A 25,131-nucleotide genomic window follows, 5' to 3' on the forward strand; every position below is an offset into this window, starting at 1 on the left:
TACAGTACCTTATAGACCTCACATACCTGAGCCTCTAAGGAGGGGAAACATATCCACCATGCCTAGCTGTGTCTGGGCCACACCTACAGTACCTTATAGACCTCCCATACCTGAACCCCTAAGGAGGGGAAACATCTCCACCATGCCTAGCTGTGTCTGGGCCACACCTACAGTACCTTATAGACCTCCCATACCTGAACCCCTAAGGAGGGGAAACATCTCCACCATGCCTAGCTGTGTCTGATCCACACCTACAGTACCTTATAGACCTCCCATACCTGAACCCCTAAGGAGGGGAAACATCTCCACCATGCCTAGCTGTGTCTGGGCCACACCTACAGTACCTTATAGACCTCCCATACCTGAACCCCTAAGGAGGGGAAACATCTCCACCATGCCTAGCTGTGTCTGAGCCACACCTACAGTACCTTATAGACCTCCCATACCTGAACCCCTAAGGAGGGGAAACATCTCCACCATGCCTAGCTGTGTCTGGGCCACACCTACAGTACCTTATAGACCTCCCATACCTGAACCCCTAAGGAGGGGAAACATCTCCACCATGCCTAGCTGTGTCTGGGCCACACCTACAGTACCTTATAGACCTCCCATACCTGAACCCCTAAGGAGGGGAAACATCTCCACCATGCCTAGCTGTGTCTGGGCCACACCTACAGTACCTTATAGACCTCCCATACCTGAACCCCTAAGGAGGGGAAACATCTCCACCATGCCTAGCTGTGTCTGGGCCACACCTACAGTACCTTATAGACCTCCCATACCTGAACCCCTAAGGAGGGGAAACATCTCCACCATGCCTAGCTGTGTCTGGGCCACACCTACAGTACCTTATAGACTTCCCATACCTGAGCCTCTACTTGGACACATCAGGGAGCAAATCAAGGAAGAGACACGACAGGATCAAATCAATCACCATAATACATTTTACTGAGGCAGACATATCAGACGTCACTAAGTTTGATGCCTTCATTTCTCCCCCGCCTCGCCCCCGAGCTTCTGATGAGCAATGGAGGATTGAGGGAGAGCTGGGGAAGTACAGAAGGAGGAATAAAAGGAAGAGAGAGAGAAAGACTAGAAAAAAGTGTTTCAGTTCAGAGAAGCAGCTGTGAGGAGAAACAAAGGCAGACATTGTTTGGAGAGATGCTTCCTTGATGTGTTTCTGGGCTGGGGCCCAGCCAGACTGAAGCTTACCTGTGTTACCTACCTGTGTTACCTGTGTTCTGCAAAGGGACCCAAACAAAGCTGTCAGGCTGTGTATGTGATGTGTTATCTCCACATCACATACCTGAGTGGTAAACTACGAAGCAAGCTAGATCTCCTCAGTTTTTTCTAAAGCTAGCCAGCTTCAGTTAGCTTCACATTCCAGGGCAGGCTTCATCCATACGACTACGGTGGATGTTGCTTGTTCATCTGCCACTAACTCTAGCAGGCTTGTAAATGTCACACGTGGCTAGTCGAACAACGAACTCTTCATTGAGACAGTGTTGAAACATCAATCCATAGGTGAGGCATTGCCACATTTTCATTTGTGCTGAAATCAAAATGAAGGTTCACTAGGCTATGGTGTGAAGTAGGCTTTTAAAGTGCCCTCTTTATTTTATTTCTTCTAGTTAATGCCGTCTTTAGTGTGCTTATCAATGCACAAGCACCTTTCACCACTCCTATCAACTTGACTGTTAAACCCATGGGTACACTAGCAAGACTGCCAGTCTTGACTTGAATGTGAACTGCCATCTATGGATTAAGAATTTGTGGTTGGTTCTGCCTGTCAGTTTGTGTTTAGAAAATATCAAAATACATGACTAAATGTGTAATGTGAGTGGTATTTTAACAGTTCTCTTTTTTATACAAATAAATATTTGTTTAATCAAATATTTAATCAGTCCTTTCTCAATCTTTGTGAGAGGGAGGGTATCTGATTTCATTGGTCCTCAATTCGTTTCGGACTCCTCATTCAGGATAAATGGAGTTAGCCCTGAGTTAGCCTGCCCCAGCACAGGTAAGTTCTGAATGATTTGTTGCCACAGAAATGTACCTGGCTAAAAGGTGAGACACTTTTGTGATACCAGTTATCCTGAGTTGAAATCAGAGTTAACCAAAGTTGCCTCACTAACTCCTCAAACCTGATTTGTAGTACAGGGCTCTGGTATGGCCCTTGTTGCCTCAGTCAGTCATGTTAAAGTATGAGAAGGAATATTGGCATAGAGAGCAAACTTCCTCTCCAGTCTCTCCATCTCTTGATCTTTTCTTTCTTCCCTCCCTCCCTCCTTCTCTAGCTGGGGGTTTGGGCAACCAGCCAGTACACCCATCATGTCTGGACCTGTCTTGGCCTCAGTGGCCTGACTTTATCACTGTTGGAGGACTTCTCATTCAGGGTCAGAAAGGCTGGACAATCACACTTGATTGAACATTTTCAGTTTAAATGAATGTGCAGTCAGGCTCAGCACAGTAATTGTAACATACTTTATTTGTAGATCCAGTACATACCACTGCTTGTGTCTTGAAGTCTTTTGCTCTCTCTCTATTGTTGGCTCTGATGTATCTTTACATTTATTTGAGTCCATCTGAAGATAACACCCCTTGTTTTTTTTATTACTGTAATTGCAATCTATAGAAATAAACGTAGGAAGCAAGTTATGACAAGGGGAGCGATTTTTGAATAGAGCCTGGATTCTTCTTTGCGAAGGGTATGAATATAGCCAGCCAGCCACAATTTAAAAACCAACCAAGGACATGTATTTTTAACTGGGAACAAATTGAAGGCAGTTTGAGCACCAGTTTCCCCGTCTCAAGCACTTCATCAAGTTAATTTGCTCAACAGCCGCAGTAGGGATCAGTAACTTGTTGCTCAGAGAGAGATGGACTTTACTCTGCAGGAGTTTTATGGCGCTGTGTTGTACTCACTCAACCACAACATCCCTTCTAGTGGTGCCAGAACCCTGGCCTGCTTGAAAGGCCGTTTCAACATCCCTTCTAATAAGGCGCCACTCGATTTATTTGAGCCAAGCTAGTTTTTAATGTACATGTTTCAACCCTTAAACTGTATAGAAGTGCTGCCTATGATCATTGTGTATTTATGCTCGTTTTACGACAGCTCAGTGAACACACACACACACACATTCCGTATGATAATTATATTGTGAGAAGCTTGGAGTAGGTGTCTTTGAACAATAAGTGTTTGTCAAAACCCACAACAGTGGATTGCTATTTATCCTATAGAAAGGTCTGGATAAATAAATGGTCATTTAAACTGACATAAGACCACATGCCAAAAGCTAGTATCCTTGGATCTCTTCAGTCTGCATGATTGACTGGGTGACATCAGTATTAATAGCTGTGACCTGTGGTAATGACCTGTTGATCTGTGGTATACCTGACTGTGAACTCCTCTTCTCCCTCCGCAGCGACGAGCTTCTCCACAGAAGGAGGAGGAAGACGAGGGTATGTCACTACCTCAATTACTGTTTCAAATACCATGTACAGTGCCTTCACACAGTATTCACATCCCTTTTACTTTTTACACATTTTGTTTTGTTACAGCCTGAATTTAAAATGGATTCAATTGAGATTTTGTGTCACTGGCTTACCCATAATGTCAAACTGGAAATGTGTTTTTTGATTTTTTTAAATGATATTTGATAAAAAATGAAAAGCTGAAATTTCTTGCGTCAATAACTATTTAAGCCCTTTGTTGTGGCAAATCTTTTGTTATGGCAAGCCTAAACAAGTTTAGGGGTAAAATGTGCTTAACAGGTAGCATAATAAGTTGCATGCGCTCACTCTGTGTTTAACATGATTTTTGAATGACTACCTCGTCTCTGTACCCCACACATACAATAATCTGTAAGGTCCATCAGTCGAGCAGTGGATTTCAAACACAGATTGAACCACAAAGACCAGGGAGGTTTTCAAATGACTCACAAAGAAGGGCACCTATTGGTATAAAAAAAACAGACAATGTATATGAGCATGGTGGAGTTATACACCCAGTCACTACAAAGATACAGGTGTCCTTCCTAACTCAGTTGCCGGAGAGGAAGGAAACCGCTCAGGGATTTCAACATGATGCCAATGGTGACTTTAAAATAGTTACAGAGTTTAATGACTGTGATAGGATAAAACTGAGGATGAATCAACTACATTGTAGTTACTCCACAATACTGACCTAAATGACAGAGTGTAAAGAAGGAAGCATGTACAAAATTATAGATATTCCAAAACCTGCATCCTGTTTGCAATAAGGCAATTGGATCTCGGGCGGCAGCGTAGCCTAGTGGTTAGATCGTTGGACTAGTAACCGGAAGGTTGCGAGTCCAAACCCCCGAGCTGACAAGGTACAAATCTGTCGTTCTGCCCCTGAACAGGCAGTTAACCCACTGTTCCCAGGCCGTCATTGAAAATAAGAATGTGTTCTTAACTGACTTGCCTGGTTAAATAAAGGTAAAATAAAAAATAAAAATAAAGTGCAAAGAAATTAACTTTATGTCCTGAATACAAAGCATTATGTTTGGTGCAAATCCAATACAACACATTACTGAGGACCACTCTTCACATTTTCAAGCATAGTGGTGGCTTCATCATTTTATGAGTATACTTGTCATCGGCAAGGACTAGGGAGTTAACTTTTTTATTTTTTATAAACGGAATAGAGCTACGCACATGCAAAATACTAGAGGAAAACCTGGTTCAGTCTGCTTTCCAACAGACTCTGGGAGACATTCACCTTTCAGCAGGACAACAACCTAAAACACAAGGCCAAATTTACACTGGAGTTACATACCAAGACGACATTGAATGTTCCTTTGTGGCCTAGTTACAGTTTTGACTTTCATCGGCTTGAAAATCAATGGCAAGACTTGAAAATGGCTGTCTAGCAATGATCAACAATCAACTTAAATATTTTTTTTTATAATAATGTGCAAATATTTTACAATCCAGGTGTGCAAAGCTCTTCGACTTATCCCGAAAGACTGCCAAAGGTGCTTCAACAAAGTATTGACTCGGGTGTAAATACTTATGTAAATTAGATATTTCTGTACATCATTTTCAATAAAAACAAGTTTTGACTTTGTCTTTATGGGGTATTGTGTGTGGATTGGTGAGGGGGGAAAAGTATTTAATCCATTTTGAATTCAGGCTGTAACAACAAAATGAGGAATAAGTCGAGGGGTATAAATACTTTCTGTAGGCACCATGTTAGAGAAGGGTTTTATGCATACTTTATATAGACTGGTAAAAAAAAGTACTTCTTTACCTTACCCTTTATACTCTTTCTAAAGTCAAGTGTTACCGAAAATTATTTCCTTTGGCTTGGTCCCCTTAAATCTCTCTTTGTGAGATAAGTCTCGAAGAGGGTGGTCTTCTCTGGGCCACATTCTCTCTAATGGCAATGTATGTAAGCAGACAGTCCTCTTGTCTCTGACATTTTAAAGCAGACATTGTTGTCTTGTTTCTTCTATCCAAGGCTCTGCATTTTTGTGTAAAAGAGTTGCCTATCCCTTTGGTTGAAAACCAAAGCCCTTGGTGTAGGTTGGTCACCAGCGTTGCCCAAAGTGATGGGGCAACAAAGTGGTTGTCTTTGTCAGTACTCCCAGCATGATGAACATATTTCTGGACAATTATCGAAACCTCATTGGCTCAGAGTTAAGTATGGATGAGAAGGTTCAGATTGTGTGTGTTGTTTTGCAACTAAAGACATGGGCCATGGGTTCTTGTGGTAACATAAGTGCCAACAGAACTGCGGGGTTGAGATGTTCTCATCTCCTCCACACTGTTTGTCTTTTATACCAACACTGCCTCTTACTTAGTGCTTCCCACATGGTGGGTACCACTCAGAACCCACTATTGGGTCTCAGCTGAGACTGGATCCCAGCTAGAATCAATTCAGTTTTTCTGTCTATTTGGCATCTCACAAGGAAACTACAAAAACTTCAGTTCAGCCTATTACTGTAGCCAGGGTTATCCAGCCTAATGCTGTAGCCAGGGTTATCCAGCCTAATGCTGTAGCCAGGGTTATCCAGCCTAATGCGGTAGCCATGGTTATCCAACCTAATTCTGTAGCCAGGGTTATCCAGCCTAATGCTGTAGCCAGGATTATCCAGCCTAATGCTGTAGCCAGGGTTATCCAGCCTAATGCTGTAGCCAGGGTTATCCAGCCTAATGCTGTAGCCAGGGTTATCCAACCTAATGCTGTAGCCAGGGTTATCCAACCTAATGCTGTAGCCAGGGTTATCCAACCTAATGCTGTAGCCAGGGTTATCCAGCCTAATGCTGTAACCAGGGTTATCCAGCCTAATGCTGTAGCCAGGGTTATCCAGCCTAATGCTGTAGCCAGGGTTATCCAGCCTAATGCTGTAGCCAGGGTTATCCCGCCTAATGCTGTAGCCAGGGTTATCCAGCCTAATGCTGTAACCAGGGTTATCCAGCCTAATGCTGTAGCCAGGGTTATCCAGCCTAATGCTGTAGCCAGGGTTATCCAGCCTAATGCTGTAGCCAGGGTTATCCAGGAGGCCTTTATGTGAGTCTCTGGCAGGGCAGCAGCCTCTGAAGGTTCCTCTCATTACATGGATGTTTTGAATATGAGGCTTTATTCCGTTGGATGGAATGTAGAAGAGAAGTCACGGGCCAGTAGCCTGCATGGGGCTGGATGTCTGCTTAAACACTGTGAATCCTGAGACTCAGCTGAGGGAGAGGAATGCACTGTTGTGTGGTGTGGTGGGTTAGATACTGGAGGAGGTGGTTTTATCTCATTCTCGTCATTCCGGATGGATGGTGACGTTGGGTTTAAAGCAGCGGAGCAGCAACTGCTACACGTTTTCCAAGACTGAAATGGCACCGTATTTCCAATGAAGTGCTCTGACTACTTTTGACCAGAGCCCTATTTGACCTGATCAAACTAGAGCAGTGTATAAGGGAATAAATAGGTTGCCATTTTGGACTCCACTTTGCTCTGACGAAGACCTTGAGGCCGATACGTAAAGCTTAATAAAGAGCGGGTTTCTTCTTTTTTCTCAGGTTATTCAACTGTTACCTTTACCTGCAACAAAGATAGCTCAGATGTGCGAGTGCCTTTTTAGAATTTTGGATTTTGCTGTTACTAAAAAACCTAAATCAGTGTGACCCAGACATGGTCAGTGAGTCTTGGTATATTAATAAAACATACCCTCTCTGCATGTTAAAGCATGTTTCTGCCCTACTTTCTCTAAGGATTAGTGTGGGCTCAGGAAAACCTTTTTGACCTTTTTAAACCTCTTTGAATGGAGAGACTGTTGTCTGTCACAGTCCTCACATTGAATTTCCAAAGGGAGCCAAAGATCTGACCCCTCAGCCTAACCTCTGGGCAGCGGTCAACTGAAGAAGCCCAGATGCTGAAGAAGCCCAGTTGCAGCTGTGCTGTGGTGGGTTTGTCTGTAGTCTCTAGAGAAAGTCCAGATATGATATGGTGAGGGAACTTGCTGACATGATGTTCTGTATCATCATGCCCTCACTGGTCTGCTATTAAAACAGAGACATCTCTTCCAAAACATACCTATATTTCCATGCACTTGAATACCCTGTCAACATTCCTCACATTCTTGTGTCAAAGAAAGGACTATTGTTCATTTATACTTTCAAAAGAGAGAGGACATTTGGAGAGGACCATTAGACCCAAAGACGTTTTGAATTTCTGACTGTTGGCAGAAGACTGGTGTGTTTGCAAAGCCGTTTTCCCTCAAATGTTTTCAGAGCGGCTTTTGATACATTTTAATTGTGACCGAACAACGTTTTTTCAGCTTGCCAAACACACTGTTAATGAACACACACAAGAAGATGGAAGTGTTCTAGATTTCTCTTTGTCTTATTTTTGAAGAGAATGAAATCTCAGAGAATGGAATTCCGGTCCTGCTTGCGCACGTTGTGCTTGGACGGAGTCCTCGCCGGTTGTGTCCCAAATGGCACCCTATTCCCTATATAGCACACTAGGGCACTGGTCAAAAGTAATGAACCTATGTAGGGAATTGCGTGCCATTTGGGACGTACACCCCACCATGGCTGCTTGGCCAAGATGGGTCATGGACTGTTTGGAGGAGGCATGTTCACCATGTACTCTGCAATCTCCAACAAAATACCAGGAAAAACAAAGAAGTGGAGCTCCATCTATCTGGGTCAGTTAGGCTAGTGGCAGACGAAAGCCTGGGCCTGTATCCATAAAGCATCGCTTAGTAGGAGTGCTGGTTTAGGATCAGTTTGTCCGTTCAGATCATAATTGATTAGATTAAATGGATCCTAGATCAGCAGTCCTACTCTGAGACACTTTGTGGCTACCGGCCCTGAAGTTTAATCACAGAGTTTGTCATTGTAAGAATATGTTAAAAACGGCTGTTTTTCTGACCTGAAATGTCTCTCCTGTTTCTAGCTGTAAGATTCCCGTTTGAACTTATCACCTCAAATCACTAATGTCATTTAGAAGGGAAAATATTGTATATTAAATTAATGTTTAATGCAAAGTGAGAGAGAAATTTGAAGTGAGAGAAAACTGTCATTCAATGCATGTTATTGTCCTAGGTGTGAGTAGAGGCTATTTTCACTGGCAACGGATCTGTTCCCAGACACAAATGGATCTGTTCCCAGACACAAACGGATCTGTTCCCAGACACAAACTGATCTAATTTTGTTTTCTAACAGCATGCCTTCAATCTGGTCCCCCTGTATTTCCTATGTCCACTAAGGTTACACACGTCTTTGTGCTCAGTCCCAAACGCATTCCTCCTTTATGCACTAGCAACAGCAGCAGCCACTACCCGCTCTTGGCATGCGGAGTCATATTGAAATGAAAAAGCCAACTGTCTCCTCAGAATTCACGCAGCAGAGTGCTAAAAGAGACATTAGGAACCATTTTGAGTTATCATTTATTTTTTATTATCTCTTCAATTTTCAAGATGAATTATAGCATGTTCCTTTAGTCTGTTTTTTTCTTTCTTGGAATCAGTGTTGGTTCTGAGAGCCAAAATGAAGCGTCACTGTCTGGTTTATACCCACCCTCAATGGTGTGGCAACATTCTTTTGACCACTCTGAGTTATTTATACAGGTTATGCCTGTGTGCACAGCGTGTCTTATTTCAATGGCGCCTTGTCAGTCAAATTGTGGATGTGGAAGAAATTAATAAAATAAATAAAAAAATGACTTAGATTTAACTTAGGTTTCTGCCTCGTCTTGAAAAGGCGTTGATTGGGGAAAGAGAGGAGCCTGCTTCCCTAACGAAGACGTGTCTGTCGTCCACAACAACCCACATCAGGCCATGGATTTGTAGCTCTCCAAGGCCCAGGGGACAGCTAGGGGAAGAATGTAGTTAGAATGGCCATCAAACTCAAATATAGTAGTTAGTGACAACAGCTGGAGAGGGTGAAGTGAGTTCCTCGTGTAGCGCCCCGAGGGAGTCATTATTCAGCCTGCAAGTCCCGGGCTGCTGCGAAGGGGCAGAGCGCTAGGGGTGAATGGGAAAGATGGAAGGAGATCACTTCTTGCTTTCATAAATCAAAGGGAAAGATTTGCACTTCGAACAGCAGAGCAGACATCCGTGTTGACTCGGGGGAGGAGGCTTGTAGAGTGGCCCTAGCCCAACACTTCACAAGTCTCTGCTAAGGGATTCCCATGATTGGTCAGAATTTGTAGTATTCGTGGGCTAAATGCCTTAGGAAATAAGAATAATTGCATGGTTTCTTCGACCTAAATGATAGCCATCCAACTCCAAATACCCCCTTGGACTTGAGCTTTTTGTTATTCAGTGAAGTTCCTCCTGAAGTGAATTGACAACTTCTCTGAGAAACTGCCTGTTCACTCTAAACAGACTATATTATAACCGTTAGAATGATGGTAGTTCTACTGTCTGAGTTGTAGTCCCAGCATAAGAGTCTTGTTGGCCTCCAGTACAGGCACCAAAGTTATGACCGTTGTGTCAGTTGATTCTCCTCGTAACTTTGGACCCCTATATAATTAAAATCACTTCTGGAGAGACTCATACAATTGGGTTTGTTTTTGGTTTAGGTAGTAAACATTGTTTCATTGCTGTCATTAATACAAATGTGCATTGTCGCAGTGTACTAACCCTGGGAACCCAATATCTGGAGGGATTGAACCCCATATCTTATCTGCAAACCAGATCAGCTTAATTGTCATGTTGCAGCAGAGTCGTTGCTACAGATGTAGCATCTTGATTCGATACATTTTTCTACAGCAGGAAAATAATCCTGCAGCAACAGGACATGTTCATTATTATGTGGATTTTAATTCATGGACATTTTTGTAGGGTATATTTCTTTATACATTTTTCATAAGGTGAAATAAAGTCTGACATTTCAAAGTGGAAATTACAAACCTCAGAGGCCTTTTTAAACCTTAAATGCACTACAAGTAAATTAGATAGTAATGATACTGTACTTGGGTAGTAGAGGAAGTATACAATCGTCTCAAAGATAATTTAGATGAATGAAGGATGTTGTCCAAGTTGGTGTTTGACTTCACTGTCCAGAAAGTATAGACTAGTGTATGTTTTTTCTTGTAATAATACTCTTTTTAGTGTTATATCCAACTAAGTACTGCAGATTTATTGTTTGCATACATTTATTTTTAAGAGCAGAACTTTGTTGCTGAAACGGTTTACAAGTTCAACGTTCAAATTCAATGTTAAAAAATATTAAAGACCAAAACACCACTCAATAGAGTTTACAAATGTCAGTTTGTGCCGTTTCAATACAGGAAGTGTTTACATTTTCCCCCACAAATAAATCACAGAATTGTACATCTAAATGTTGGGAACTTTTGTGTATTTAAGTAGAGATGAACATAGAGGCTGACCGTATGTTTAGAAAAGACTGTTGTATGAACTCAGTCAAATTAGGCGTTTTGAGAAAACAAACTCATGGGCTGTGTCTGAAATGGCACCCTGTTCCCTGTGGTGCACTACCTTGGACCAGGGCCCATAGAGCTCGGCTCAAAAGTAGTTCACTATATAGGGAATAGGGTGCCATTTCAGACACACCCATGCTGCAACTGCTTCTAAATGAGTTGAGACTGTCTGGATGAATTTAGAGTTTAGCCTAGAAGTTGTGTGAGGACACCGTGTACCGTACAGCCCGGCTTCACAGCACTTAAAAATAGTTTGGAGAATGAACAAGCAACATTTTGTTTATGGATCGGTTTGGTCAGAGTCGTTACTCCCTGGTAAAGCAGGCCTGTATGTGTTGCTGGCCATAAAATGCAGGCCTCTACACACCAAGTAGTGGAAGGTAAAGTACAGTCACAGCATTATGATCTAAAGAAGAGATAGTTTAAAAAAATCTCTCTGAAGAATTGGCCTCAACCTGTGATCATGGGTGCTAAATACCATTTCTCACATCCTGGAATGATGATCACATGCCTATCATACCATCCTCTCTGACAGCGGCCCAGTGTTCCAGCCAGAAGGATTTATACCGTACTACAGTAGCTCTTAATAAATGACAGGCCCAGACACAGGAGGTCTGTCCTCGACACATTACATTGTTTATTTTGTCCCCCATCAGTGTGTCCTGTCGAGGTCTGTGGCCGTTACCTGCTAGTCAGAATAACCATGACTCCAGTAGCCAGGTGACTGAGCCTGCCTGCCTGTCTTCTCAGTCTGTGACATCAGAGGGCTGTTATGGAAATAAGTGCGCCACTGGAACGGATTTGCTCTTTTCTCACTGTCTGCCCCCGCTGTGACATCACTGCCTGGGCGTCTGATCGCAGAGATTAAAACAAGCACATTAACGCCTCGAGACACCAAACGTCAACATACATGCAAGTTCCCACCCACCACACGCTCTCTCACTCTCATCTCTCTCTCTCGCTCTGTTTTTCTGTGCGCTCTCTTTCTCTCATCTCAGCATCTCTCTCATCCCTTCCCATCTCTCCCTCTCATTAGTTCATGAATTCATTATCAAAGTAGAGTCCCATTCACACAGAAGATCTAGATCACAAAATGGTGAAAAATCTCCAGTATTTTATTTACTGACTCCATTCAGTCACACTGCCTTACTCCACACTAGTTTGCCTCATTCATGTTGATCAAGGGAAGGCCAGCCGTGCTTGTGCATCTCCTCTCCAGTCAGTAAATTTTATTTTATTTATTTTACCTTTATTTAACTAGGCAAGTCGGTTAAGAACAAATTCTTATTTACAATGACAGCCTACTGGGGAACAGTGGGTTAACTGCCTTGTTCAGGGGCAGAACGACAGATTTGTACCTTGTCAGCTCAGGGATTTGATCCAGCAACCTTTTGGTTACTAGTTCAACACTCTAACCACTAGGCTACCCTGCCACCATAAGTCAGCAAAACCTTTAAATTATTTAATGTCAGAAATGGTTAATTTCCACAAATACAGTACCAGTCAGAAGTTTGGACACACCTACTCATTCAAGGGTTTCCTTTATTTTTACTATTTTCTACGTTATAGAATAATAGTGAAGACATCAAAAGTATGAAATAACACTTATGGAATTATGTAGTAACCAAAAAAGTATTAAACAAATCAAAATATATTTGAGATTCTTCAAAGTAGCCACCCTTTGCCTTGATGACAGCTTTGCACACTCTTGGCATTCTCTCAACCAGTTTCACCTAGAATGCTTTTCAAACAGTCTTGAAGGAGTTCCCACATATGCTGAGCGCTTGTTGGCTGCTTTTCCTTCACTCTGCGGTCTAACTCGTCCCAAACCGTCTCAATTGGGTTGAGGTCGGGGGATTGTGGAGGCCAGATCATCTGAAGCAGAACTCCATCACTCTCCTTCTTGGTCAAATAGCCCTTACACAGCCTGGAGGTGTTTTGGCTCATTGTCCTGTTGAAAAACAAATGATAGTCACACTAAGCGCAAACCAGATGGGATGGCATATCGCTGCAGAATGCTGTGGTAGCCATGCTGGGTAAGTGTGCCTTGAATTCTAAATAAATCACTGACAGTGTCACCAGCAAAGCACCATCACTCCTCCTCCATGCTTCACGGTGGGAAACACACATGCGGAGATCATCCGTTCACCTACTCTGCGTCTCACAAAAACATTGCAGTTGGAACTCATCAGACCAAAGGACAGATTTCCACCGGTCTAAGGAGTGGCTAATAAGTCTGGCTGCACATCTGACTGGCTGACTTACTGCAAATTGAGAAATTGTTACTAAACTCAACAAAAATAAGAATAAACCGTATTATGAAGGACGGATTTCCACCGGTCTAATGTCCATTGCTCGTGTTTCTTTGCCCAAGCAAGTCTCTTCTTATTGGTGTCCTTTAGTAGTGTTTTTTTCCCAGCAATTTGACCATGAAGGCCTGATTCACACAGTCTCCTCTGAACAGTTGATGTTGAGATGTGTCTGTTACTTGAACTCTGAAGAATTTATTTGGGCTGCAATTTCTGAGGCTGGTAACTCTAATGAACTTATCCTCTGCAGCAGAGGTAACTTCCTTTCCTGTGGCGGTCCTCATGAGAGACAGTTTCATCATAGGTCTTGGTGGTTTTTGCAACTGCACAAATATTCCGCCTTGACTGACCTTCATGTCTTAAAGTACTGATGGACTGTCGTTTCTCTTTGCTTATTTGAGCTGTTCTTGCCATAATATGGAATGGGTCTTTTACCAAATAGGGCAATTTTCTGTATACCACCCCTACCTTGTCACAACTGATCAGCTCAAATGCATTAAGAAGGAAAGAAATTACACAAAATAAATGTACTGTATGTCAAAGCAAACATGAACCATTTGAAAGAACAAAGAAGTTGGTTTCTTTCTCTCTGTCCATTCTGCTGTTGCTACATTCATTTTTGGACTTACACTTTTATGAAATGTACCCATTTGATTTCGAAGTATGTAACTTTGAAATGCCGTGAGCGTAGTTAAACTTCTTAGGGCTGCAATCCTGTTAACGGGATCGATATGACAACAGCCAGTGAAACTGCAGGGCGCCAAATTCAAAATAACAGAAATCTCATAATTAAAATTCCTCAAACATACTTGTATCTTATACCGTTTTAAATGTAATCTTGTTGTTGATCCCACCACAGTGTCCGATTTCAAATAGGCTTTACAGTGAAAGCAACACAAACTGTTATGTTAGGTCACCACCAACTCACAGAAAAACACAGCCATTTTTCCAGCCAAAGAGAGGAGTCACAAAAAGCACAAATACAGATAAAATGAATCACTAACCTTTGATGATCTTCATCAGAGGACACTCATGTTACACAATACATGTATGTTTTGTTTGATAAAGTTCATATTTATATAAAAGAAATCTCAGTATACATTGGCGCATTATGTTCACTAGTTCCAAAAACATCCGGTGATATTGCAGAGAGCCACATCATTTTACAGAAATACTCATAAATGTCGATGAAAATACAATTGTTAGGCATGGAAATATAGACATACCTCTCCTTAATGCAACCTCTGTCAGAATTTTTTTTTACGGAAAAAGCAAACCATGCAATACAGTTAGTGCTAAATACGGCTGCTAGAATCCTGACTAGAACCAAAAAATTTGATCATATTACTCCAGTGCTAGCCTCTCTACACTGGCTTCCTGTCAAAGCAAGGGCTGATTTCAAGGTTTTACTGCTAACCTACAAAGCATTACATGGGCTTGCTCCTACCTATCTCTCGGATTTGGTCCTGCTGTACATACCTACACGTACGCTACGGTCACAAGACGCAGGCCTCCTAATTGTCCCTAGAATTTCTAAGCAAACAGCTGGAGGCAGGGCTTTCTCCTATAGAGCTCCATTTTTATGGAACGGTCTGCCTACCCATGTCAGAGACGCAAACTCGGTCTCAACCTTTAAGTCTTTACTGAAGACTCATCTCTTCAGTGGGTCATATGATTGAGTGTAGTCTGGCCCAGGAGTGGGAAGGTGAACGGAAAGGCTCTGGAGCAACGAACCGCCCTTGCTGTCTCTGCCTGTCCGGTTTCCCTCTTTCCACTGGGATTCTCTGCCTCTAACCCTATTAAAGGGGCTGAGTCACTGGCTTACTGGGGCTCTCTCATGCCGTCCCTGGAAGGGGTGCGTCACCTGAGTGGGTTGATTCACTGATGTGGTCATCCTGTCTGGGTTGGCGCCCCCCCTTGGGTTGTGCCATGGCGGAGATCTTTGTGGGCTATACTCAGCCTTGTCTCAGGATGGTAAGTTGGTGGTTGAAGATATCCCTCTAGTGGTGTGGGGGCTGTGCTTTGGCAAAGTGGGTGGGGTTATATCCTTCCTGTTTGACCCTGTCCGGGGGTGTCCTCGGATGGGGCCACAGTGTCTCCTGACCCCTCCTGTCTCAGCCTCCAGTATTTATGCTGCAGTAGTTTATGTGTCGGGGGGCTTTGTTATATCTGGAGTACTTCTCCTGTCCTATTCGGTGTCCTGTGTGAATCTAAGTGTGCGTTCTCTAATTCTCTCCTTCTCTCTTTCTTTCTCTCTCTCGGAGGACCTGAGCCCTAGGACCATGCCCCAGGACTACCTGACATGATGACTCCTTGCTGTCCCCAGTCCACCTGGCCGTGCTGCTGCTCACAGTTTCAACTGTTCTGCCTTATTATTATTCGACCATGCTGGTCATTTATGAACATTTGAACATCTTGGCCATGTTCTGTTATAATCTCCACCCGGCACAGCCAGAAGGGGACTGGCCACCCCACATATGCTCTCTCTAATTCTCTCTTTCTCTCTCTCGGAGGACCTGAGCCCTAGGACCATGCCCCAGGACTACCTGACATGATGACTCCTTGCTGTCCCCAGTCCACCTGACCGTGCTGCTCCTCCAGTTTCAACTGTTCTGCCTTATTATTATTCGACCATGCTGGTCATTTATGAACATTTGAACATCTTGGCCATGTTCTGTTATAATCTCCACCCAGCACAGCCAGAAGAGGACTGGCCACCCCACATAGCCTGGTTCCTCTCTAGGTTTCTTCCTAGGTTTTGGCCTTTCTAGGGAGTTTTTCCTAGCCACTGTGCTTCTACACCTGCATTGCTTGCTGTTTGGGGTTTTAGGCTGGGTTTCTGTACAGCACTTTGAGATATCAGCTGATGTACGAAGGGCTATATAAATAAATTTGATTTGATTTAATCTGAGACGGCGCTCAGAAAAATAAAATAAAAATATCTGCCATGTTGGAGTCAACAGAAATCAGAAATAACGTTATAAATATTCCCTTACCTTTAATTGTTTGGTTTGTTTGATAATGTCCATTATTTATGTCCATTATTTATGTCCAAGTAGCTACTTTTGTTAGGGCGTTTTAGTACACCAATCCAAACGCTCGTGCAGGTCCAGCCGAACGTCGGACGAAAACTTCAAAAAGTTATATTACAGATCGTAGAAACATTTCAAACTAAGTATAGACTCAATCTTTAGGAAGTTTTTATCATAAATCTTCAATAACGTTCCAACCGGAGAATTCCATTGTCTGTAGAAAAGCCATGGAACGCAGGTCGCTATCATGTGAAATGCGCATGACCAGGACCTGGCTCTCTGCCAGAACACTGACAAAGAGTTCTCATCCGGCCCCACATCACAGTAGAAGCCTCATTCAAGTTTCTAAAGACGGTTGACATGTAGTGGAAGCCTTAGGAAGTGCAACATAACCAAAAGCCCACTGTGTATTCAATAGGGGCTGGGTTGAAAATCGACCAATCTCAGATTTCCCACTTCCTGTTTGGATTTATTCTCATGTTTTTGCCTGCCATATGAGTTCTGTTATACTCACAGACATCATTCAAACAGTTTTAGAAACATCAGAATGCTTTCTATCCAATAATAATAATAATATGCATATATTAGCAACTGGGACTGAGGAGCAGGCCGTTTACTCTGGGCACCTTGCATCCAAACTACTCAATACTGCCCCTGCAGCCATAAGAAGTTAAAACTATAATGTTGATGTCATGGATGGTCAGTCCATGCATCCACAACTTTGTCTATGAATTTAAGAGTGGTTACTTTTCTCCATCCCCAGTCCTCAGCTTTTTACCAAAACGGGCAGGGAGAATGCTTTGTTATTGTTTCAACTGCAGCTAGCCCACTGTAGTTTATAGAATCCATTGGAAGATTATCCTTTACACCCAAGGCCTGCATGTAGAATTTGACCTAGTATAGAAACAGTGTTGCAACACTGAGCCGTGATCTATACCCCCAACTTCATTCACCCCTCACTGATGACAATTTGTTCTCAGGTCTTACCTGGTTCCAGTCAATTTATGTCAGGTTTCACCAATCATCTCACATATGGCCCCCTTCCCTCTGTTTCTGCTTAGCTCTCAGCACTCTCTCTTACCGTACCTTTAAGCCAGGTGTTCAATTACATAAAGATTAGCATTATGAACAAGAGAGTGGAGGGTTAGTGTGTCGTGACCTCTCTGCTCCACGTTTCTTTCAGCCTGCACCTGTACAAGGGTTTCAGGCCCTATAGCCCCTGTAGCCTTGGCCCTGTCAGTCAGTCAGAGATGAGAGAGGAATGGGTATGATGTTTGTCCTGACCCAGATTGTCTCGCTCTCATCTCATATCAACCAGTCTTACAGCTTAATCTGCTGTCTCCCCTCGCATGTTGGGATTGTTACTGTTTGTCGTTAACATGTTGTGTGTTTTGCTAAGTGTGATTGTTAGTTGCATCTCGGGTGTGGGAAATGTTCCTCAAGTCTTTCTCTTTCATCTCGCTCATTCTCTCCCTTGCCTCTTTCTTTCTCTCGCTCAGTCTCTTTCACATACACACTCTCTCTATCTCATTTAAATTCAGATGGGCTTTATTGGCATGGGAAACATATGTTTTCATTGGCAAAGCAAGTGAAGTGAAGTTAACAAAACTGAGAATAAATTAATTTAACAGCATCAACAAAAAAATATTAGAAATGAACAGTAAGCATTGCACTCAAGGTTTCTCTCTCTCTCCTCTCTCATATATTCTGTGTGAGTACTCTCTCCTGTCTTGCCATGGCCACTTGGCCAGCCAACAGGCTTATCCCTCACCTGTCATCAGCTGGTTCCTTTGAAAGAGCAGGGCCAAAACCTGCGTTACTGGAGGCAGTACGCTCTGTACTTCATTTAGACTTCATCCAAATCTCTACTGACACTGTTTATGGATGCTTCCATGTTTATCTCTTTAAGGGCACTACATTCTACAGTTTGAATGTGTTGTATTCTGTATTCTGTATCCTCTCTTAGCAAGGTTCATTTCAGTGTGCAGATACTGAATTAAAGTAGTAAGTAGACCTGCTACTGTGCTTTGTAAGTATTGTTATGCTTGAATAATACAAGGTTATATCCACTTATTTGAGCCACTTGTTTTTCTCATTGAAACCCTCCTTGCCCAGAGGTATACTTTCCCTTTGCAGTCTCATCCAGTCTCATCCAGTCTCAAGGCTGAAGCTGAAGAATGTAGTCCCTTTTTCCTCCTTTCTTTTTCATTGGGAACATTTCCAATACGTTGGATGTGGCTAGCTCTGGCACGGAGCAGAGCAGGAAGAGAGGGGTTTCCTTGTTAAACTGGGAGCCCATCATTCATCCTGCTGGTTCTGTTGGCCATGCAGCAGGCGCTGTAGGGGAGCATTCCCTCAGACCACATCCGTTCACCTTGTGTTTGTCACTGTGACTCAACGGGTCTCTCGTTGCATTTGAAATGGCACCCTGTTCCCTATGTAGTGCACTACTTCTGATCAGGGCCCATAGGGCTGTGGTGAAAAGTAGTGCACTATATAGGAAATAAGTGGGGTGCCTTTTCAGACACACCCTCTGTCTTACTAATGATGAGGCAGCGCTTCAGATGATTATTTACATGTTGGATGTTACTAGGATGCACATTAATTAACTGTTTAATAACTAAACGTAGTAAAACGCCAGTCTTGACTGACTGTTAGTCTGCGAGTCTAGCCTTTACAGATGATGCACAGTTTTTATATAGCTGATACCAAGATTGCTTAGTCAGTCACTTTTAACCTTCCCATAACCAAGGTGGCTTATCTACACAGGATGGTCTTTTAATTAGTTTCCCAGATCCCTCTGTCTCAACTCTTCCAGGCTCTCTCTATCTCGAGTCACACACACCACATCTTGTCTATAGAATGCTAGCTTTTAGGTTTTTATCACCAACACAAGTCAATTGCTTCAAGCCATCTCTAGTAGGACCCATGTCCTCACCACCCAGACTAGCTACAGGGCGCTAGAGTGGAGACCATAAAACACAGCATTAGCAGGACAGAAATATTTTACGTTAATTATTTAATTAAAAATAATTGTTACATAGCCAACAAATAAGGTGAATACATAATTTTTCCCTCACACCAGTCATCACAACACAGGCTCCTTAACGACTTGACACATTGCTGACTAACTGGTATAGATTAGATAGATGCAGCTGTATGGCCTGGGTGCCAGCCTTCACTTTTAGTTTCCTTATTCCCAGAGAAACACAGACTGCCAGACAATTGAAAAGATGGCTCTAACAGGGGCATGTTTTCTCTCTCTTATTTAGAACTTTGTTTCCTCGTGTGTGTGTGTGTGTTTGTGTGTGTGTGTGTGTGTGTGTGTGTTAAGCCGTGTTGTAAAGACCGTTCCTGAGCACAGCACTACACTAATAGTGGACAACAAAGGAGCAGGTTGAATAATGCCCTGTCAGCAGCGGGGCTGAGCTCTGCATCACAGTCCCTGCTCCGTACAGAAGATACATATTAGGTCTATTGGCTTTCATTCCACACCCACGCTGTCTACTAGCAAGACCTAATACAGCTGCTTCTTTACTACCTAAAACTAAAAACAGGACGGTGAAGTTTTCAGTGTTGTCTTTACCCAAGCCTATTACTGAATAGTTTGTCATCCCTAATGCATGTTTTCACACAACACAACCTTGGGTTGCCACTGTGTAAGAAACTCTGAGATGCATAGATGCCTTGTAAGTATAGGACGTATAGGGATGTTTCTGTAATGTTTTAGAGCGTACAGGGTGAGAATATAGAATGTGACGAACCCTACAGTGAGGAGGCCACATTGAGGACTGTAGTTTGTTGGCTCACACCACTCCTTCTGTCAGACAAATCAGACTGTAGTCTGTTGGCTCACACCACTCCTTCTGTCAGACAAATCAGACTGTAGTCTGTTGGCTCACACCACTCCTTCTGTCAGACAAATCAGACTGTAGTCTGTTGGCTCACACCACTCCTTCTGTCAGACAAATCAGACTGTAGTCTGTTGGCTCACACCACTCCTTCTGTCAGACAAATCAGACTGTAGTCTGTTGGCTCACACCACTCCTTCTGTCAGACAAATCAGACTAGTCTGTTGGCTCACACCACTCCTTCTGTCAGACAAATCAGACTGTAGTCTGTTGGCTCACACCACTCCTTCTGTCAGACAAATCAGACTAGTCTGTTGGCTCACACCACTCCTTCTGTCAGACAAATCAGACTAGTCTGTTGGCTCACACCACTCCTTCTGTCAGACAAATCAGACTGTAGTCTGTTGGCTCACACCACTCCTTCTGTCAGAAAAATCAGACTAGTCTGTTGGCTCACACCACTCCTTCTGTCAGACAAATCAGACTGTAGTCTGTTGGCTCACACCACTCCTTCTGTCAGACAAATCAGACTAGTCTGTTGGCTCACACCACTCCTTCTGTCAGACAAATCAGACTGTAGTCTGTTGGCTCACACCACTCCTTCTGTCAGAAAAATCAGACTAGTCTGTTGGCTCACACCACTCCTTCTGTCAGACAAATCAGACTGTAGTCTGTTGGCTCACACCACTCCTTCTGTCAGACAAATCAGACTGTAGTCTGTTGGCTCACACCACTCCTTCTGTCAGACAAATCAGACTGTAGTCTGTTGGCTCACACCACTCCTTCTGTCAGACAAATCAGACTAGTCTGTTGGCTCACACCACTCCTTCTGTCAGACAAATCAGACTGTAGTCTGTTGGCTCACACCACTCCTTCTGTCAGAAAAATCAGACTAGTCTGTTGGCTCACACCACTCCTTCTGTCAGACAAATCAGACTGTAGTCTGTTGGCTCACACCACTCCTTCTGTCAGAAAAATCAGACTAGTCTGTTGGCTCACACCGCTCCTTCTGTCAGACAAATCATATTCATATGGAATATAAATTTTTTCTCCCACAGCCAGTCACCTTTCTGGGCTTTTTTCTGTTTTTAAATGTAATGTTTCTCTTCTCTGCTGCTGCTGTGTGTGTCCCTGTGTGTCCGCAGGTGTCCGCGTGTGCGTGCGTGAGAGGCGCCTTGTGGAGCGGCTGCTGGAAGTTTAAACACGACTGTGTGTATTGGCACCTGAAGTCGTGCCAATACTTCAGATATAACAATTTATTTAAGACAATGACGACAGCAGTGTGCATGTGTGTTTGCATAGCCTGGTCTCTCTGCCCAGACAGAGTTAGCATCAAAAAAATCAGCTGTGACCATAGAAATACAATGAATAGAACTGGCATCCCCATTCAAGTCAATAATGGCAGCCATTGCAAGTCTACCCATGGGAGCAAAGCAGGAAGTGTACCCATCAATCTGTGCTGTGCTTTGTTGAATCAACTCAACTGACATGACAAAAAATACATTCCATTGCGTGAGCCACATCAGTTAGCAGGGCTCTGGTCAAATGTAGTGCACCAGCTAGGGAATAGGGTGTCATTTGAACCGTAGTCCTAGTCTAGCCAGTATAGTAGATGTCTGTGCCACTCTGAGAGAACTGGTACAGGAACTAGAACATTACTACAGGTCAGACTCCCCAAGTCTGGGCGGACTAGAAACTACTCCAACTGTGTCTGAGTCTACAAACTCTACTTTATAGATATAGAACATACACACACACACACCACACACACACACACACCATTCTTATAACACACACACAGACATACACAGGCTCGCAGACATGTCTCTGTCTGTCTGGCTCTGTCGCTCTCTCTGTCCTCCCTCTTATGGGTTTGATGAGCAGACTGTGGAACTCTGGGTAGAGAGTGGGTTTGATGAGCAGACTGTGGAACTCTGGGTAGAGAGTGGGTTTGGTGAGCAGACTGTGGAGCTCTAAACGGTGGAAGCCCAGAGCCTGACACGCACTGTTCTTTAGTAAGTCTGAGTGGTGAGGCTGTGTGCCTGTCATCACTGAGGCTCCTAGATAAATGATGGTAGTGGTTGGCCTAATCCTAACCCTGTCTGCCAGAATAGAGCCATGACATCCTAGATGAGCTGTTACTACTACTGCCCAGTTCACATGAACACAGGAGGGGGACTGCAGAACATACACATACCGCTTCATTGAAGGCAGACATACACACATGCACAGAGAGACAAGCCAGCTGACACAAATTCACTTGTACTTAGCTTCGCACACAAACTCAAGTGCACACTCAGACACACTCCATCCAACACACACATACGAGGAGGACAAGCATTTCAATATGATCTTCGTGGCTGATTAAAGGGGTTCTGCCAGTGGTGTCTGACAGCATAGAACACAACTCATATGGCAATACATTGACTTAAATAACTACCTGTAATACCCCCCTCCCCTCCCCCAATTAAAATAACTTCCTGTAACACCCTCCCCCAAAATAAAATAACTACCTATAATATCCCCTCCCCAAAATCAAATAACTACCTGTAATTCCCCCCCAAAATGTAATAACTATCTATAATACCCAACCCCCCAAATAAAATAACTACCTGTAATAACCCCCTGAATAATAAAATAACTACCTGTAATACCCTCCCGAATAATAAAATAACTACCTGTAATACCCTCCCGAATAATAAAATAACTACCTGTAATACCCCCCCCCCGAATAATAAAATAACTACCTGTAATACCCTCCCGAATAATAAAATAACTACCTGTAATACCCTCCCGAATAATAAATAACTACCTGTAATACCCTCCCCCCCGAATAATAAAATAACTACCTGTAATACCCTCCCGAATAATAAAATAACTACCTGTAATACCCTCCCCCCCGAATAATAAAATAACTACCTGTAATACCCTCCCGAATAATAAAATAACTACCTGTAATACCCTCCCGAATAATAAAATAACTACCTGTAATACCCTCCCCCCCGAATAATAAAATAACTACCTGTAATACCCTCCCGAATAATAAAATAACTACCTGTAATACCCTCCCGAATAATAAAATAACTACCTGTAATACCCCCCCCCCCGAATAATAAAATAACTACCTGTAATACCCTCCCGAATAATAAAATAACTACCTGTAATACCCCCCCCCCCGAATAATAAAATAACTACCTGTAATACCCTCCCGAATAATAAAATAACTACCTGTAATAACCCCCTGAATAATAAAATAACTACCTGTAATACCCCCCCCCCGAATAATAAAATAACTACCTGTAATACCCCCCCCCGAATAATAAAACTACCTGTAATACCCCCCCCCCCGAATAATAAATTAACTACCTGTAATAACCCCCCGAATAATAAAATAACTACCTGTAATAACCCCCTGAATAATAAAATAACTACCTGTAATACCCCCCCCCCCGAATAATAAAATAACTACCTGTAATACCCCCCCCCGAATAATAAAACTACCTGTAATACCCCCCCCCCGAATAATAAATTAACTACCTGTAATAACCCCCGAATAATAAATTAACTACCTGTAATACCCCCCCGAATAATAAAATAACTACCTGTAATACCCCCCCCCCGAATAATAAAACTACCTGTAATACCCCCCCGAATAATAAAACTACCTTCTATACCCCCCCCGAATAATAAAATAACTACCTGTAATACCCCCCCCGAATAATAAAATAACTACCTGTAATACCCCCCCGAATAATAAAATAACTACCTGCAATAACCCCCCTGAATAATAAAATAACTACCTGCAATATCCCCCCCCCCGAATAATAAAATAACTACCTGCAATACCCCCCCCTGAATAATAAAATAACTGCCTGTAATACCCCCCCGATTAATCAAATAACTACCTGCAATACCCCCCCAAATAATAAAATAACTACCTGCATAACCCCCCCTGAATAATAAAATAACTACCTTCAATACCCCCCCGAATAATAAAATAACTACCTGCAATACCCCCCCCCCCCCCCCCCAAATAATACAATAACTACCTGTAATATCCCCCAAATACTAAAATAACCTCATCTTCTGTGAATTGATGATTAAAGGGAGGATGTCATCTTGATTTTAATTAACCCAGGGTTCAGCTCGGTGACCCCTGTGTAACACATGGTCTTCATCAGAACCGTCCAAACAGGTGTGTCGTGTCCCTGTCGGAGCATTATGCATGTGGTGCAAGTCCCTTTGTGCCGGATAGATGAGTCCACCTGACGGACACCGGTGACCTGCCTCCCCTCTATTGAAGTCATCTCTTTCTCCACTGTCTTTACCTGTCTCCTCGTGGAGTTCCTGGTCTCTGTAGATATACACTGGTAGTTTGATGTTAACTGTTTGACTGATAGGCTTGGCCTATTAGGTAACGCATCAGAGTTTTCCGTCAGTGTGTTCTAAGGGAAGCAGGTTGATAGAGGTTAAATCATTAAGATTTGACTTACAGCTGATCTAAGATATGTGTTCTCTCCAGAAGAAGAAGGTGATGTTGGGTAGATGACGTGTGAGGCTCTGGGAATATAGGCCACCTTGAGTTATTAGACGGGACTGACTAAGCGGAGGGGGAAAAAACTTGATGAACACGACAGCTAAATCTATGTTTGTGTTATTGTTGTGCTTTCATTCATCTTCCTGAAAGGTAGCTGGCCATTGGCCAATCAGTCCCTGCTTTGGTCGTTTTATGACATTTAAGACCCTTTGCTTCTCTTCCAATCCCTTTCCTCTCCAACCCTGTGATCTTTCCTCTAAAATATAGATTTTTATAAACAGATAAGTATTTCTATAAGCAGCGTCAGTTGAAAGATCAACATACAATATTTTCTGGACATCCAGACGCTGCACTAGATGAATTTATGAAATTGCTTCTTCCAAGTATTGATAAACATGCACCTGTTAAGAAACTGACTGTTAGAACTGTTAGGGCTCCATGGATTGATGAGGAATTGAACAACTGTCAGATTTCTTTCCAAAGGCATTGCATGTGT

General features: G+C 42.9%; 1 long non-coding RNA gene across 1 annotated transcript in view; it reads left to right on the forward strand.

Annotated features, from left to right (window-relative positions):
- LOC109892419 (uncharacterized) overlaps positions 1 to 25,131 on the forward strand; it is a 55,223-nt gene that overhangs the window by 27,796 nt on the left and 2,296 nt on the right. Inside the window, exon 6 of the long non-coding RNA XR_004210198.1 lies at positions 3,426 to 3,462. This is a non-coding gene — a long non-coding RNA (uncharacterized LOC109892419). The remainder of the gene's footprint in view (positions 1 to 3,425; positions 3,463 to 25,131) is intronic.

The sequence above is a fragment of the Oncorhynchus kisutch genome, linkage group LG6, assembly GCF_002021735.2.
Source record: "Oncorhynchus kisutch isolate 150728-3 linkage group LG6, Okis_V2, whole genome shotgun sequence".
Classification (NCBI taxonomy): Eukaryota; Metazoa; Chordata; class Actinopteri; order Salmoniformes; family Salmonidae; genus Oncorhynchus; species Oncorhynchus kisutch.